This window comes from Somniosus microcephalus, chromosome 6 (genome assembly GCF_052327205.1).
Source record: "Somniosus microcephalus isolate GS21.2 chromosome 6, FLI_Smic_1.0, whole genome shotgun sequence".
NCBI lineage: Eukaryota > Metazoa > Chordata > Chondrichthyes > Squaliformes > Somniosidae > Somniosus > Somniosus microcephalus.
The window spans coordinates 91,667,644-91,685,590 of record NC_140992.1 but is presented as its reverse complement, the minus strand read 5'-3'; the positions used below and the strand labels follow the sequence as shown (position 1 = coordinate 91,685,590).

At 46.0% G+C, this 17,947-nt stretch overlaps 1 protein-coding gene across 2 annotated transcripts in view; it reads right to left on the bottom strand.

The window, feature by feature from the left end:
- The window catches only part of clstn2a (calsyntenin 2a), a 732,023-nt gene that overhangs the window by 479,936 nt on the left and 234,140 nt on the right, over nt 1-17,947 (bottom strand). The window lies entirely within an intron of this gene.

Sequence of the window (17,947 nt, the reverse complement as noted above, 5' to 3'; positions counted from 1 at the left end):
CTCAGGGAATTGGTGGCAGAGGCAAAAGCTGAAGTGATGGAGGAAATAGAAGACAATAGAGAAGAAGCAGAAGATGATGACTCATCTGAACCATTATCACCCCTACCAGGTCACGCACGTGGTCCCTCCGAACTTAGCCAAATCAGTCTGGAAGTAGAAAAACTTCCCAAGGTACTCGAGCCTTTAGAAGTCAGCAATGCTGGTTCTGAAGTTACGAAAGTTCAAGCTGTTAAGTCCAGTGAAGGACTATTACATGAGTCACCCCAGCAACGAGAACCTACTACACCACCGAGAGCTACTACACCACCGAGGCGTTATCCGGACCGAGTCAGGAAGCGCAGGAGGCGCCTCCGCAGAGACTGAATCTGTGAACTGTTTTAACATGAAGTTGTGTATATATGTTATGATGTTATGTTTAATGGGGAATATATACTGTTAAGCTAAAAAGGGAGGATTGTAGTGTATGTAACCGTTCCACCTTTAAGAGAACTATTTTAAGGGTTGCACTACTTTATCTTGGCTGCGGTATACTGTAGTACCGGTGGTGACCACACCGGTATATAAGTGCTGTGTAATGATTTATTGTGCAGTTCCGCCCTGACCTTCGACTAGTAAAGACCTGTTAAAATTTACTCTTGTGGTCTGTGTAATAATTCTCATTATAACACACAGACTTAACAGTGAGGAGGATGCAAAGAGGCTTCAAGGCAATTTAGACAAGTTGAGTGAGTGGGCAAATACATGGCAGATGCAGTATAACGTGGATAAATGTGAAGTTATCCACTTCGGTAGGAAAAACAGAAAGGCAGAGTATTATTTAAATGGTGATAGATTGGGAAATGTTGATATACAGAGGGTGTCCTTGTACACCAGTCACTGAAAGCAAACATGCAGGTGCAACAAGCAGTTAGGAAGGCAAATGGTATGTTGGCCTTCATTGCAAGAGGAGTTGAGTACAGGAGCAAGGATGTCTTACTACAGTTATACAGGGCCTTGGTGAGACCACACCTGGAGTACTGTGTGCAGTTTTGGTCTCCTTACCTAAGAAAGGATATACTTGCCATAGAGGGAGTGCAACCAGACTGATTCCTGGGATGGCAGGACTGTCATATGAGGAGAGATTAGGTCGACTAGACCTGTATTCACTAGAGTTTAGAAGAATGAGAGGGGATCTCATTGAAACGTATAAAATTCTGACAGGGCTAGGCAGACTGGATGCAGGGAGGATGTGTCCCCTGGCTGGGGGCTCTAGAATGAGGGGTCACAGTCTCAGGATATGGGGTAGGACATTTAGGACTGAGATGAGGAGAAATGTCTTCACTCAGAGGGTGGTGAACCTGTGGAATTCTCTACCACAGACAGCTGTGGAGGCCAAGTCACTGAATATATTTAAGAAGGAGATAGATAGATTTCTAGATGCAAAAGGCGTCAAGGGGTATGAGGAGAGAGCGAGAATATGGTATTGAGATAGAGGATCAGCCATGATCATATTGAATGGCAGAGCAGGCTCGAAGGGCCGAATGGCCTACTCCTGCTCCTATTTTTCTATGTTTCATTGCTCAGCCCACTAACACCAATCTCTGCCTGTCCATCGTAAGTCAACCTCACAGCATAAAAAAAGGTTACATTCAATTTTTATTATTTGTACTGAACTTGTCTTCATTAGGTTACATGGGGTATCTCTGCAAAGGACCTACAAGATTAAAAATTTCAATATGCACCAAGTTGGGGAAGGGAAGCTCTCCATCATTATTGCAGATAAGGAGGTTCTGTTGTATTGCTAAAACTCTTACTTGACTTGTAGGAGAGCCATTATTCTGCCTCTAAATTCAGCCCAATTCTACGTGGTACCAATTTACTTCTAATACAAGTTCTTTTTTTTAAATGGCATGTGTTTCCAATGAATCTTTTCAAACCATTCATGTTTTATTTTAAACAATATAAAATTTACTGAGAACCAAATTTAGAGAGAGAGATTTCTGCATTTTTTATTTTTAACTGGTCAGAAGCAGTTTGGGAACAGATGTTTCATGTAGAACCCTTCCTGACATTCTACTTGTAACATCCTCCTTTCATGCCACAGAACTGAAGTTCATGTTATCACTGAAATGCTGAGAGGTTAATGCTGCAGAAAATATCCATTCCTAGGTCATCTCCAACCAGTACTTTTAAAGTGCAAAACATGGAAACACGACTTGACCGACAGATTCTCAGTACGCAGATGTCGTCTTTTGTAATATTTAGAATGATTATCAATTGAGATGAATAACAGCTCTTAATGTGTTCAACTCAACTTTGGGCGGGAAAGTAGAGTTGAGGTTGATGATCAGCCATGATCTTACTGAATGGCGGAGCAGGCTCGAGGGGCTGCATTGCCTAGTCCTGCTCCTATTTCTTATGTTCTTAAGTAAGTAGTTCAGGGCTGAAAGAATATCAATTGAAGTGTCTGTACTATTGGCTGGTGACACACTTCTAAAATTGTTAACTGTTGCTACATTATCTGTTTCTTCTTATTGTCTGCAGCCACCAAGCCAGCAAAAATCACTGCAACATCTTAAATCACTGATTTAATAACACTCAGCTGAATCCACAGAAATCTGTCAGTGTACTTGAAGTCCGTATTCTGTGTAATACTTTAATCATGGTGGATACTTGCTCATATTAAAGCATTTAATGTGGTGATTAACTCTGGTAGGACACATTCCTAGAGGTTTCATCACTCATCCTACCCCCAACCACACTGCCCTTCTGATCAACTCCAATATTTAATAGACAATAGTGTTCAAAGAAAATAAATAACAAGTTTTTTTTTTAAGTGGTCCTATGATTTTTCTCCTGGGTTGCTTACAGCTGTATCCCAGAATTAAATATTCATCTCCTGGATGCTCCAGGACAATCCTGGAGGGTTGGAAACCCTAGTGATGGTGAGATTGCCTCTGCATGTCCCACTCACACTTAAATTTAACTAACTTTTGGAAGTATTGGAATCTTCTGTATATGTACAGATCTGAGATTCCAAGCTCTGATTAGCTGGGCACTGGAGAGGAGTTGAGCTTGCCCCTCAACCCTCCTAATTTTCTTCTCTCTCCTTTCCTGAAAACAATGAATCCTTGCTGGAGTATGGTTCCACCTTTGCCAGTCACTCTCTTGTGCTTTGCCTAAGTAACCATTCTTCAGGTGTAAGCCTAAACAAGTGTCAGAAATGTGATTACAGGGGGTATCACAGTCAAGACTGATCCTGTCCTTGCCAAGCATCTACAGACATGAGCTCCCAGCAGGGATTGCCAGATAGCAATCAAAAGCAAAAACTCGATCCAATTTTCCCCTCCTAACTTAAGGAGCTGAGGTCAATTGTAGCACCCCAACTGCAACCTCAATTGAGATCATCTAACTCAGCACAGACCTGTGATTAACCTGGACCTTTCTCGTGTGTATGAACAAGTATTATTCAATTGTATGGCTGAGCTAGTCACTGGATAAACTAACTAATCCTCAAGAGCCAAGAGGAGTTAAATTTTAAACATTAGATAAAGGTGGAAACTAAACAAGGAGCATATGTTACTATGAGCACAAAGACAGAAAAGTGTAACAGATGAGAAAGAAATCCAAATTAAAGACTGACCTACAAATCAGCAGATTTGCAGCAATTCTGAAGGGATTAAGGGTAGAACTGTCAGCCTATGGCCACGTTACCACCCACTTACTGCTGACAGCATGCTGGTGTCTCTGGTGTTAAATCTACCTTTGATATTATTACCACAAACTCACATTTTCTGCAGTTAATTAAGCACAACTGAAATTCATTAGTGCACAATAACTAAAACACCAATTATTAAGAAAATGACTAAAATGAGTCAATCTACAATTTTCTGCATCAAATGCCAGCGTAATACAAATGGGCTAGAATTCTACCCAATTAAAGTCAATGGGCAGAAAATCTGAGTGTTGAAATTAAAGTTAGGTAAAATTCTTTTCCCACTGCTTCAACCAAGTTAATAAATAGCAGCAATGTCTCAGATGAGTGGAACTTACATTTTGGTAATACTTGCCTTAATCGCAGTATAGGACAGAGAAGAATCAAGATTATGAGGAGCTATTCTACCAGAAGAATTTTTTCCTTTTTTTTTTACATTAACAGAGGAGCAATGTCTGTGTCATTTTAGCCTCAGCAGAAATATGCTCAGAGATATATACCATCAATTATTTACATAATCGCCCTCTCTTTCACTGCCACTGCACTACTGCTGTGAACATCTCTGGCACTAACCCCTGCTAGACTCTAGAGGTTGATTGAACTGGCACCTCAAACTCCACTAGGTCCAACTGCACCCTGTGTCACAAATGCTAATGAAGGATTTCCATTACATAATAGATGGCTATTCAAGGCTCTGTATCGGGGGTAACTAGTCTTTATATCTGGTGTGGTGCATAGGTGCATACCATGGAGCCTCAGGAGTTACGTATAAAGTTTTAATCCATGTTCCCATTAATTTTTATGCATCTCAAGCTGTAGATACAGATGGACCTTGGTGTTCAGATTTAGAACTGATGCACCAATGAGACAACAGAGTTAAGAATAGCCTTTTCCAAACGTCCAGCCCACAAAATTGAAACAAAGCAAAGCAGCAAAGAAACAAATTGAACTTGGCCACACTACAAAACACAGACGTGTCAACCGCCAGGGTCAACGCACCACTCAATCGATTCTGTTCGGAATGTTCAACTGAGATGAGAGCATGCTTTTTGCAGGGTGTAGGCAACAGATTTGGATTAAAATTCACTCCTTCCAAACTCTGTTCCCCCTCCCCTGTGCTCACTAGTGCGCACAATTCTAAGGAATGCTCTACTATTTCAATTTCATTCAATAACATGGTGCATGTTAACAAACGGTGTCAGCCATGGCTCAATGGTAGAACTCTTGGCACCAAGTCAAAAGGCTGCGGGTTCAAGCCCCAGTCTAGAGACCCGAGTACATGATCTAGGTTGAGACTACAATGCAGTTACAGAGGGAGTGCTGCACTGTTAGAGGTGTCATCTTTCAGATGCCCTCACAGGCAGGTGTAAAAGATCCCATAATACTTTTCAAAGAAAAGCAGAGCAATTCTTTTGGTGTCCTGGCCAACATTTACCCTTCAACCAACATTATTGAAGTAGATTATCTGGTAATTTATCCAATTGCTGTTTGTGGGAACTTGCTGTGCGCAAATTGGCTGCCACGTCTCCCTACATTACAACAGGAATTACACTTCAAAAAGTACTTCATTGGCTGAGAAGCGCTTTGGGATATCCTGAAATCATGAAAGGTGTTATATAAATGCAAGTTCTTTCTTTCAACACTTAGTTCACACTTTTTTTTGGATTAAAAATCTAGGGTGAGGATGAAAAGGAGTGTGTCTTTAAAGTAGGTGTTGCTTATAGTTGTCTCTGTAAACTGGGGAGGAATGGTTAAGAGGGGAAAAAAGATCCTCCTTGGACCTATCCATATTAAGCATAGCAACCAGGTCATCACTTCCCAAAATCTACCTGAACATTCCCCCCCCCCCGCCCCTTTACTGACGAGGCCATCTTCGACCACTTCCTTGTATCTCTCACCACCACATATGCCTACCTTCTTCCAATCCCAATTCTGCTGTCCCTGGAAAAGAAACTCTCAAGTCACTTGCAACTCCATTTTTAAACTCCCAATTGCCTGCAAACAGGTAGGCCGGAATTTTGCCAGTCCTCAGAGTGCAGGATTGGAGGCAATACCGCTGTCAAAATCGCAAAGATTGACAGCGGGTAGGAAACCCGCCGTCAACCTGCCTCCAATCAATCTTCCCAAGTGTCAGGTCCCCGATTTGCGCATGGACCCAACACCTAGCGGCAGGAAGAGAATTATAGCCACTTACCTGGCTGTTAACAGGTACTTGATACTTGTTAACAGGCTCTTTTTCAATTTTGCCGCTTCTGCCTCGGGTCCCCGACATCCAGACACCATGCCAGGTAAGTGTGGCGTGTTGCGAGTCTGCTGTAATGTTTCTGCATTAGTGGTATGAAGGATTAAATGGTGCACTGGTGAGTTTCAGAGGTAAGAAAATGTTGGGAAAATCATTTTTTATGCATTTACACTTTTCTGTAGATAACAAGTTTTGACTTGGCTGTCTAGTGCCACCTCATTGGGAGAACCTCTCTCACCAGTGACAGATCGCATCTGTAACCTCACCTGCAGCTGCCATCATAGAAACATAGAAAATAGGAGCAGGAGTAGGCCATTCGGCCCCTTGAGCCTGCTCCGCCATTCAATGCGATCATGGCTGATCATCCAAATTCAGTACCCGGTCCCTGCTTTCTCCCCATACCCCTGGATCCCTTTAGCCTTAAGAAATATATCCAACTCCTTCTTGAATATATTTAATGAATTGGCCTCTACTGCCTTCTGTGGTAGAGAATTCCACAGGTTCACCACTCTCTGGGTGATGAAATTCCTCCTCATTTCTGTCCTAAATGGCCTACCCTTATCCTTGGACTGTGACCCCTGGTTCTGGACTCCCCGACCATCGGGAACATCCTTCCTGCATCTAGTCTGTCCAGTCCTGTCAGAATTTTATAATTTCAATGAGATCCCCTCTCATTCTTCTAAATTCCAGCGAGTACAAGCCCAATCGACCCAATCTCTCCTCATACGTCATTCCTGCCATCCCAGGTATCAGTCTGGTGAATCTTCGTTAAACTCCTTCCATGGTAAGAACATCCTTCCTCAGATAAGGCGACCAAAACGGCACACAATACTAAAGATGTGGTCTCACCAAGGCCCTGTACAACTGCAACAAGACATCCTTGTTCCTGTACTCAAACCCTCTCGCTACGAAGGCCAACATACCATTTGCCTTCTTAACCGCCTGCTGCACCTGCATGCTTACCTTCAGCGACTGGTGCACAAGGACACCCAGGTCTCGTTGCACTTCCCCTTTTCCCAATCTATTGCCATTCAGATAGTAATCTGCCTTCCTGTTTTTGCTACCAAAGTGGATAACCTCACATTTATCCACGTTATATTGCATCTGCCATGCTTCTGCCCAATCACCCAACCTGTCCAAATCATCCTGGAGTTTCTCGGCATCCTCCTCACAGCACACACGCCCACCCAACTTTGTGTCATCTGCAAATTTGGAGATATTACATCCAGTTCCCTTGTCTAGATCATTAATATATATTGTGACTAGCTGGGGTCCAAGGACCGATCCCTGCGGTACCCCGCCTGTCACTGCCTGCCACTCGGAAAAAGACCCGTTTATTCCAACTCTTTGCTTTCTGTCTGCCAACCAGTTCTCTATCCAAGTCAATACCTTGCCCCCAATCCCATGTGCTTTAACTTTACACGCTAATCTCTTATGCGGGACCTTATCGAAAGCCTTCTGAAAGTCCAAATACACCACATCCACTGGTTCTCCCTCATCTATTTTACCAGTTACATCCTCAAAAAATTCCAGTAGATTAGTCAAGCACGATTTACCTTTTGTAAAGCCATGTTGACTTTGTCCGATCCTGTCACTGTTTTCCAAGTGTTCTGCTATTACATCTTTTGTAATGGACTCTAGCATTTTCCCCACTACCGTTGTCAAGCTTACCGGTCTGTAATTCCCCGTTTTCTCTCTACCACCTTTTTTGAATAGTGGGGTAACATTAGCTACCCTCCAATCCATGGGTACTGTTCCAGATTCCATCGAATGTTGGAAGATGATCAGCAATGCATCTACTATTTCTAGGGCCACTTCCTTAAGTACCCTAGGATGTAGATTATCAGGCCCTGGGGATTTATCGGCCTTCAATCCCATCAATTTCCTTAACACCATTTCCCTACAAATACCGATTTCTTTCAGTTCCTCCCCTTCATCAGACCCTATGTTCCCCGACATCTCTGGGAGGTTATTTGTGGCCTCCTTTGTGAAGACAGAACCAAAATATGTATTTAATTGGTCTGCCATTTCTTTGTTCCCCATTATAAATCCCCCTGATTCTGACTGCAAGGGACCTACTCTTGACTTCACCAATCTTTTTCTCTTCACATATCTATAAAAGCTTTTACAGTCAGTTTTTATGTTCCCTGCAAGCTTACTCTCATATTCTATTTTCCCCTTCTTAATTAATCCGTTTGTCCTCCTTTGTTGAATCCTAAACTGCTCCCAATCCTCAGGTTTACTGCTTTTTCTGGCCAATTTATATGTCCTCTCCTTGGATCTTATGCTATCCCTAATTTCCTTTGTTAGCCATGGTTGAGTCATCTTTTTTCTTATATTTTTATGTCAAACTGGGATGAACAAATACTGTAGTTCATCCATGCGGTCTTTGAATGTTTGCCATTGCCTATCCACCGTCAACCCTTTCAGTGATATTCCCCAATCAATCCTACCCAACTCGCACCTCAGACCATCGTAGTTTCCTTTATTTAAATTCAGAACCCTAGTCTCTGAGTCAACAACTTCATTCTCCATCTTAATGAAGAATTTGATCATATTATGATCGGTCCGACCCAAGGGGCCTCGTACAAGATTGCTAATTAATCCTTCTCGTTACATAATACCCAGTCTAAGATGGCCTGATCTCTGGTTGCTTCCTCGACATATTGGTCCAGGAAACCATCCCGAAAGCACTCCAGGAATTCCTCCTCCACAGTATTGTTACTAGTTTGGTTAGCCCAATTTATATGTAGATTAAAGTCACCCATGATGACTGCTGTGCCCTTATTGCACGCTTCTCTAATTTACCTTTTAATGCCATCCCCAACCTCCGCATTACTGTTTGGAGGTCTATATACCACTCCCACTAACGTTTTCTGCCCTTTGGTATTTCTCAGTTCTACCCATACAGATGCCACATCATCAGAGCTAATATCATTCCTTACAATTGTGTTAATCCCTTCTTTAACCAGCAATGCTACCCCACCTCCCTTTCCTTTTTGCCCATCTTTCCTGAATATTGAATACCCCTGGATGTTGAGTTCCCAGCCTTGGCCACCCTGGAGCCTTGTTTCCGTAATCCCAATCAAATCATAATCGTTTACCTCTATTTGCGCAGCTAATTCATCCACCTTATTACGAATGCTCCTCGCATTAAGACACACAGGCCTAGAAATTCGGTGGCGCCCCACGTCCCTCTTGGGGCGCTGAAACTGAATATCGCAGCGCAATGTGCGGTACTGCAGGCCTTCCTCCCCTTAAGGGGGAGGGGCCTGCACCAGCGCAATGACCGATCGCGAGTGCCGGCAAAAGAGCCCGGCACCGAGGAGAAGTGCCGGGCTCTCGGGACACAGCCTGTACTGCCCGGGGGGGGGGGGGGGGGGATCAGGAGGCCGGGGACGGAGGTGCTAGCAGGTGTCCACTGAAAAAAATGGCCGCCCCGCACCGCCACCTTAATTTGCGCCACTACTGCCACAGGTAGGCCCCGTGAACCGGGCGCGATTTGCGACCGGCGTTACAGAGACGGGCGCGACCAAATATCGCGATCGGGGCGGTAGCGGGGTGCTGCGCACACTGATGACGTCATCGGTGGCGGCGCAGCGCTACAGGCTAACGCCGCCATTAGCGTCCTGCTAAATATCGCGGGAGGTGTGGCCAGTGGCGCTAAAGCCACTGAGTGCCCTCTTTAGGCGCTAACTGGTGGCGCAGTCCACCGAATTTCTAGGCCAAAGCCTTCAGGCTTGCTTTTTAACACTCTTACACCTTTTAGAATTATTATTTACTGTGGCCATGTTTGATTTAAACCCTTGATTTCTCTGACTGCCACTTTTGTTTTTCTCCTTCCTATCTTTTGCTTTTATCCTTGTTTCCCTTTCCTCTGTCCCCCTGCTCAGGTTCCCAACCCCCTGCCATTTTAGTTTAAACCCTCCCCCAGAGCACTAGCAAACACTCCCCCTAGGACATCGGTCCCGGCCCTGCCCAGGTGCAAACCATCCATTTTGCACTGGTCGCACCTCCCCCAGAACCGGTTCCAATGTCCGAGGAATTTGAATCCCTCCCCCTTACACCATTCCTCTAGCCACGTATTCATCTGAAATATCCTTCTATTTCTACTTTGATTAGCACGTGGCACAGGTAGCAATCCTGAGATTATTACCTTTGAGGTCTTATTTTTTAATTTACCTCCTAACTCCCTATATTCAGCTTTTAGGACCTCATCCCGTTTTTTATCTATATCGTTGGTAAGTATATGCACCACGACAACTGGCTGTTCACCCGCCCCCTCCAGAATGCTCTGCAGCCGCTCTGAGACATCCTTGACCCTTGCACCAGGGAGGCAACACACCATCCTGGAGTCTCGTTTGCGGCTGCAGAAACGCCTATCTATTCCCCTTACAATAGAATCCCCTATTACTATAGCTCTACCCCTCTTTTTCCTCCTGTCCTGTGCAGCAGAGCCACCCCTAGTGCCAGGAAGTTGGCTGCTGCCGCCTTCCACTGATAAGCCATCCCCCGCAACAGTACTCAAAGTGGTGTATCTGTTTGAGAGGGGGATGTCCACAGGGGACCCCTGCACTACCTGCCTGCGCCTAGTACTTTGTCTGTTGGTCACCCCTTCCCTTTCTGCCTGTCCAACCTTTGCCTGCGGTGTGACCAACTGATTAAACGTGCTATTCACGACGTCCTCAGCATTGCGAATGGTCCAGTATGCATCCAATCACAGCTCCAGTGCCGCAATGCGGTCTGCCAGTAGCTGCAGCTGGATACACTTCCTGCACACATCTGTTCTACCCTATGGAGGGTGTCACTGGAGAGCCTGGGTGCAAGAGCTCACCTTTGTACAGTGATTGTCAGTGTTTGCAGCTCCTCAATGCTGTCAAACGCTGAGAAATGGGCAGTCAAAGAAAAATCGTGGGTATGAAGAGTTTTGTAACCAGTGTGGCTAGATGGACTTAAGATACAGATTAGCTGTGATATAATTGAATGGAGGAACAGGCTTGAGGGGCTGAATGGCCTACTCCTGTTGCTAAAAACAAAAAGGAAGTGTTTTCCTCAAAAACAATCACCTGAGTGCATTTCAGGTTTTTTTTGGTGAGGAAAAAAAGGAAAAGTCTAAATGTTACGATAAAATCATGGAAAGAAACCCTGCTGTAGAAACTGGATGATTAACAAAGTACCTCAGAGTTGAATATTATGGAATGTGCCACGTTTCATTTCACAAAAGTTGAATAAAATTTTACTCTCAGTTGCTGCTGCTTTATAGCATTAAGATATACTAAGGACATTGCCATAGCAATTATAATTTTCCCCTCGACACTACAGGAAAATTGTTCTGGGACATATTCAATTTTTATATAATTTTTTCACAAAGTAATTTTCCAATTAATCATTCCCAGTTCCTCCTTCATTGCTTTGAAATTCGCCCTTCGAGTCTGGTGCTCTAATTTAACTGTCCGAGGTGACAATCGTTATCAGTATTTCAAATCAAAAATAATAGGGCCATTTGTGGCCAAATGATTCTTCACAGCTGATTACTGACCTTTTCAGGGTAAATTATCAAATATTAAATATAATGCAATACAGTGTCTGTTCTTATGCCGCCATGCATATTCTACGCTAAAATAAAACCTTAAATTAATTCAGTAAATGCATTTTCATCCCTTCAAAAGATGACCCTGGTTCTGCCCAGTTTATTTCTAGGTTAAATATCACCCAAGACTTAAGGCCTGAATTTAACTTTGTCATGGTAGTTCATTATATCCATTTCACTAACCTCCAGAGTGTCACCCAAACTGATGATCAGTTTTTGAAAGTCAAGTCTAAATCGTTCTGCTCGCAACCAAAAAATACACCCAACCCCCTACTCTATGGTCCAAATATGGTTTCAAAGGCACAGGTGCTTCTTGCATTAAGGCAACTTGTGTATGCACCCAGGGCAATGCTAACCCCCAACTGATCCCCCATTTAGTACAGACACAAGGGATGTCATTATCTCCGCTATCCAGAGGAAGTTTACATTGAACTTGCACTTTAAGCACTCACTGTTCCATCTTCCACTTTCAGCTGTAGGCTAAATCTAACAAAACACGAATGCTGAATGACCCAGCTGCTATTTATATGATTTAGCAATCGCTAATTTTATTTAAAAGTTTAAGCTTTTCTTCAAATGGTCAGAGGATATATTACATTAATAAAAAGTAGTGTTGAACTAAATTTGTTTTTTTTATCAATATAACAATATTTAAAGAAACACCAGAAAGCTAATGATGCTGCAACTACTTCTCCAGATGTCAAGAGATCAAGTGCCTTTCACACCAGGGCTTTTCATGTGGTTCATGGTCTCCTCTCCCTTGGCTGACTGAGTACAGTATTTCCCTGTATGGCGGCTGTTAACAAATGGATCAAACCCTTGGAGTTGTCACTTGAATTAAATACCAACTTCCCTCGAGGATGTCCACAAATCATACTAACCAGAGAACTGTTGTCAGAGGGATAACAACTTTCTTTCCCATACCTTCGGTGCTGATTTTTGTCACCTGGCAGCTGTCTTTAGCATTTTGCACCTTTCAATCATGGTATTAATGCACTGATGGCATACCCTAATAAAGCACCATCTGTACCATTAACAGTTAATTTGCACATATAGTCATCACAGATAGCTACAGGAGAATGCTGCTTCATACGGAAGATCTGTGTTAACTCCCTGAAAACTTGTTTATCCATTAGTATAGCACTAAAATTGCAACACGCAGGTGCTTGTGAGAATCGAGTCAGTTTTATTATTGTAGCTGACAATTTAGGTAGTTAAAGGATCTTTGCAACAGTATAAAATAGTCCCCAGGTATTTCCAGTACTACAGCATCTAAATACATTAGCCTGGATGTTAACCCAGCCCATCAGCGCACACGGGGCAGGCGTGTTGTAAAAATGGTGGCCGGGCAATTTGCGCCGCATTCCTGATGCAGTTCTGCCCGTCGCCATTTTTGCAGCGATGTTTTCAGGCAGGAGAGAGGTGCCCACCCCAGGCAGACGGGGACCTCATTTAAATGTGAAAGTCCGATGATGTCAGTCAGCGCCACAACGCAGTATTTCCTCGAAATTGCGAGAGCCCCACGCTGTGGCAATCTCGCTCGTAAAATAAAGTCAAGCAGCTTAGTGCTTTTGTTTTGCCAGCAAAGTTTCCGGGTTGCAGGCAATCCAATAAATTATATAATCTTTGCGTGATGCCAGGAGTTTTCTTTGCATGGCTGGGCCCCTTTAGTCCGCATACGTGTCTGCCTCAGCATAGCTGAGAGGGGGCCTCGTCCTCTGCTGAGCTCGCTCCTGGGCTGTCCTTTTCACTGCTGCCCACTCGTTCAAGGTGTCTTCCTATGTGCAGACCCCTCTCTCTGACTATCCAGACCACATGGAGTGCCAGTGTCTGAGCTGGTGCCTAGGAAGAATTTAGCGCTTGACGATGCATCCTCAGGAGGACATTCCTCCTCCAAGGTTTTTGGAAGAGGAAGGTCTTGCTGGTGTGACTGATCAAAAGGAAAGAGTAAAGAGATGAGCTAGGATGGTAGATCAGGGCCGTACATTAGTAGTGGCAGTCTTGCGAATACAGCTTGAAGTAGTGATGCATCTTTGCTGAGGTGAATGAAGGGCAACAAGTGATAAGCAGATGCCCTACTCTGGCATGCCGCCAGTCTTTCCTTCCCCAAAGCTCATGGCTCTGCCTGAGCCACTGTGCTGCTCTGCTTGAGTGAGGGCGATGATCCAAGAATTCCTCCCCCGGCTTTTGTTTCTCTCCTTTATATTTTGGCCTGTTTTGTGTAGGGCTTGTGCATTTAATGGATGTGTTCAGTGGTGGAGATGCAGCAAGGTGGAATGAGGATGGGGATCTGCTGAGTGTAAAGGGATGTGTGTGTGTGATGCAAAGCGAGGAAGGAGTGGTGGGAAGAGTTGATGGTTTTATGCGAGAAGAGAATGGTGTTAGTGTGTGGTGTGAGGAGATGAAAGAGGTGGGCGTGCTTGCAGTAAGACAGAGAAGTGTTGCGATGTGTCCTTGTGAAAGGAAGTTGAAGGATGTGATAGAGAGGAAGCATTTGTTGAGAGTAGTAAGAGAGGGGGTGAAAGGAGTATTGTGAAGTATTCTTGAGGTATGCAGAGAGATGAAGAGGTGTACGAGAGCAAATGTGCAGTACCCTTTATCCGACATTGCAGCCATGTACAAAGGGGGTGATGCTGGTGGCACTGACCCTGTCTGTAACCTCTGTCCAGGCCTGGACCACTGTCGCCCTGGGGACGCTCATGCAGGTTGTGGGGAAGAGAACCTTCCTCCTTGCCCTCACCTCCTCAATTCAAACCTTTAGCGAGGTATCTAAGATGCACAGCTCTTCTGCCCATCGCATTCTCTGTCAGGCTCTGAAGATTAGGCTAGACCCCCTGAAAGAAAACTCCAAATGAGCTGCAGAGGCTACAAGTGAAGGCAGGGATTCAGCCTTGCTTTAAGAGGCGCATCCCCACTTTAAATACTCTTCAAACACTGGAATCAGAAGTGGCGCATGTGAGTTCATCGGGAGGGCAACCCGCCATTCGTATTCATATGCAGCCCAGAGTTAAAATTGCCCAAGCCTCATGCCCCTGCCCACCCAAAACGTGCCTAGAGTTGAAATCAAGTCTATTGTTCCACAAGCAATTCAGGATAGTCAGCAATAGAGACTTATTACATTTATGCACAGCACAGGCAGGTACGAACACGGTAGACAAATCAGCTAATTCAGTGCAAGCTTGCGCCGCAAGAGTAGCTTCAATGCCCCAAGGGATCTCGTCAGGCTCTCCTTTTATCTGCTGCTTCTTCCTCGTGCTGTGACAGGCCTGAAGCAGGGCACTTTATATTATGTGAAAAAGCAGCACCCAACTGAGATATCACTTCTCTGCTCAATGATACACTCTCGGTACCGGTCCTGGCTCTGTATTAACAACAGAAAATGCTGGAAATACTCAGCAGGCCAGGCAGCATCCGTGGAGAGAGAAACAGAGTTAACGTTTCAGGTCTGGGACCCTTCATCAGACCCTTCTGATGAAGGGTCCCAGACCTGAAACATTAACTCTATTTCTCTCTCCACGGATGCTGCCTGGCCTGCTGAGTATTTCCAGCATTTTCTGTTGTTATTTCAGATTTCCAGCATCCGCAGTATTTTGCTATTATACTGGCTCTGTATTAGTCCAGGAATGGACTCGTGCTGCATTTTTGGGGCATTGGTAATTTTAGCCCACAGCAAAGTGTCTGCACTCTCAGTGAAGCAATAGCCTCGTATAGCAGGTGGAACCAAGGGCCAGCAGTGCAAAGTCCACCAGGCAACAATGGAGGAATAATGACTGTTCAGGTAGCTTTTGGACAAGGGATAGATCGGTCAAACCAAAAACATTACTTTTCCTATTTTTTTTAAAGATTGAAAATCTTTCATTTGTGAGGTAGGAAAAAAAGTACACAAGTTAAATGCACTCTTTTTAACGTAAAATTCAAATCTTTCCTGGGGTGACAACGAGGGGGTGGGGGGATGACCCTGTACCCAGCTGAAAATGCACAGATCAGTGCATACAAGAGTGAAGCAATTAGGATAAGCGTGTTGTGGTAAACCACTTTTATCGTTCACTATCGTTACACTATGGTTATCACTGTTTATATCGTTACACTATGGTTATCACTGTTTACACTGTTGTATCACTACACAAGGTTACCTCTTGCCACGCTGTTATACCTGGGCTGACCACAGCTGACTCCGCCCATGGCTCCGCCTGCTTGCCCGGGTATAAAGGTGGTCGACTGGCTGGTATTCCTTCTTGTTGGATCTGATCACCCACGAGGGTGGGCTCTGTTATTTAGCCAATAAAAACCTATAGTTACTAACTTAACTCATCGCTTTTCATGAACTGAATTGATAGGTATATCAATTTTATTGGCTAAATTTTGAAATGTCTGTACCGGAGCAGCCAAACGACCAGCCAAACGAACAGCCCCAGCCAAACGGCCAGCTACAACAGCCCCAGCAGCCGGCCTGGCTGCGAGCCCTCCGACCGCCGTACCTGGATCTAAACCCACAGGCTGCGAATTCAGCCCTCGACTTCGAACACTGGCTGAGCTGCTTCGAAGCCTACCTGGGAGAATCCGGCGTGCCTCCGGTATCCAAACTAAGAGTTCTGACTGCCCAGGTGAGCCCTAAAGTATTTGCACTCATCCGGGACATTGCTACATACGAGGACGCCCTCAACCTGCTAAAAGAGCAGTACCGGAGCCCTGTAAACTCAATGTACGCCAGGCATCTCCTAAGATCCCGCTCGCAACAGCCAGGAGAGTCGGTTGATGATTTCTTACGGGCACTGCAAATACTCGGCAGGGACTGTGACTTTAAAGCCGTAACAGCTGCAGAACATACCGATGGAAATATCCGCGATGCCTTCGTGAAAGGCCTTCGGTCAGACTACTCACGGCAAAGACTGCTGGAATCAAAGGACCTCGACCTGAAAACAGCTGCTATCCTCGCTCGCTCCTTGGAAGTGGCCCATCGGGACCTCGAGGCGTACTCCAGGTACTGTGCTGCGCGACCCTGGGACTCGGGCCCGACTCCGGCCGCAATACCCCTCGCACCGCCGCCCCTGGGGCCTACCACAGCGTCGGTGTCCCGGAACCGATCGGGACCGCCACCCCCGGTGCCGGCTGCGACATCGGAGCCCCGCGATCGGGCCGCCGGCTGCTTCTTCTGTGGCCAGGCGAAACACCCGAGGGCGCACTGCCCTGCAAGAAACGCGACCTGCTCCGACTGCCACAAGAAAGGCCACTTCGCGAAGGCCTGCAGGGGGAAAGCCACAGACGCCAGCAGTGCCTCATGCGAGTTGTGGGGGCGGCCATCTTTCATCAAGGCCACAGATGCCAGCATCACCTCGTGTGAGTCGTGGGGGCGGCCATCTTTGATCAAGGCCACCGACGCCGGCAGTGCCTCATGTGAGTTGTGGGGGCGGCCATCTTCTCCGCCATTTTGTTCAACGTCGTGGGCGCCACCATTTTGTTCACCACACTCGACCGCCACCTTGTCTCCAGACCCGACCACCGCCTCACCCGCAGACTACAGCAGCTCGCTCAGCCATACACTAGCCTCCGTCACACTTGACCAAGCTCGCCCGCATCACCTGTCCAAGTCCATGATGGACATCAAAGTAAACGGCCACGCCACGACCTGCCTGTTCGACAGCGGAAGCACGGAGTTTCATCCATCCAGACACGGTGAGCCGCTACTCCCTCACTGTCCGGCCAACGCGCAACCGGATCTCGATGGCGTCGAGGTCCCATTCAACAGGCATCAGCAGCTACTGTGTTGTGACCCTGTCGGTTAGGGGCACGGAGTATAAAAATTTTAAACTTCTCGTCCTGCCCCAGCTCTGCGCTGCCGTCCTACTAGGGCTGGATTTCCAATGCCACCTCCAAAGTGTCACCCTGGCATACGGTGGATCCCTCCCCCCCCTCACAGTCTACAACCAGCAATTCCTAAACCGCCCACCGCGTACCACCTGCGGCCTCTCCACCCTCAAAGTCCCACCCCCCTCCCTGTTCGCTAACCTCACCCGCGACTGTAAACCCGTCGCTACCAAGAGCAGGCGGTACAGCGCCGGGGACAGAGCTTTTATTAGCTCCGAGGTGCAGCGACTCCTGAAGGAGGGCATCATCGAGGGAAGCAACAGCCCCTGGCGTGCCCAGGTCGTAGTCGTTAAGACCGGCGATAAACACCGCCTGGTCATCGACTACAGCCAAACCATAAACCGGTACACCCAGCTGGACGCATACCCCCTTCCCCGCATATCTGATATGGTCAATCAGATTGCACAGTACCGGGTATTCTCTACCATCGACCTTAAGTCGGCCTATCACCAACTCCCTATCTGCCCTGAGGACCGCCAGTATACCGCCTTCGAGGCGAATGGCCGCCTCTACCACTTCCTTAGGGTTCCCTTCGGCGTCACCAATGGGGTTTCGG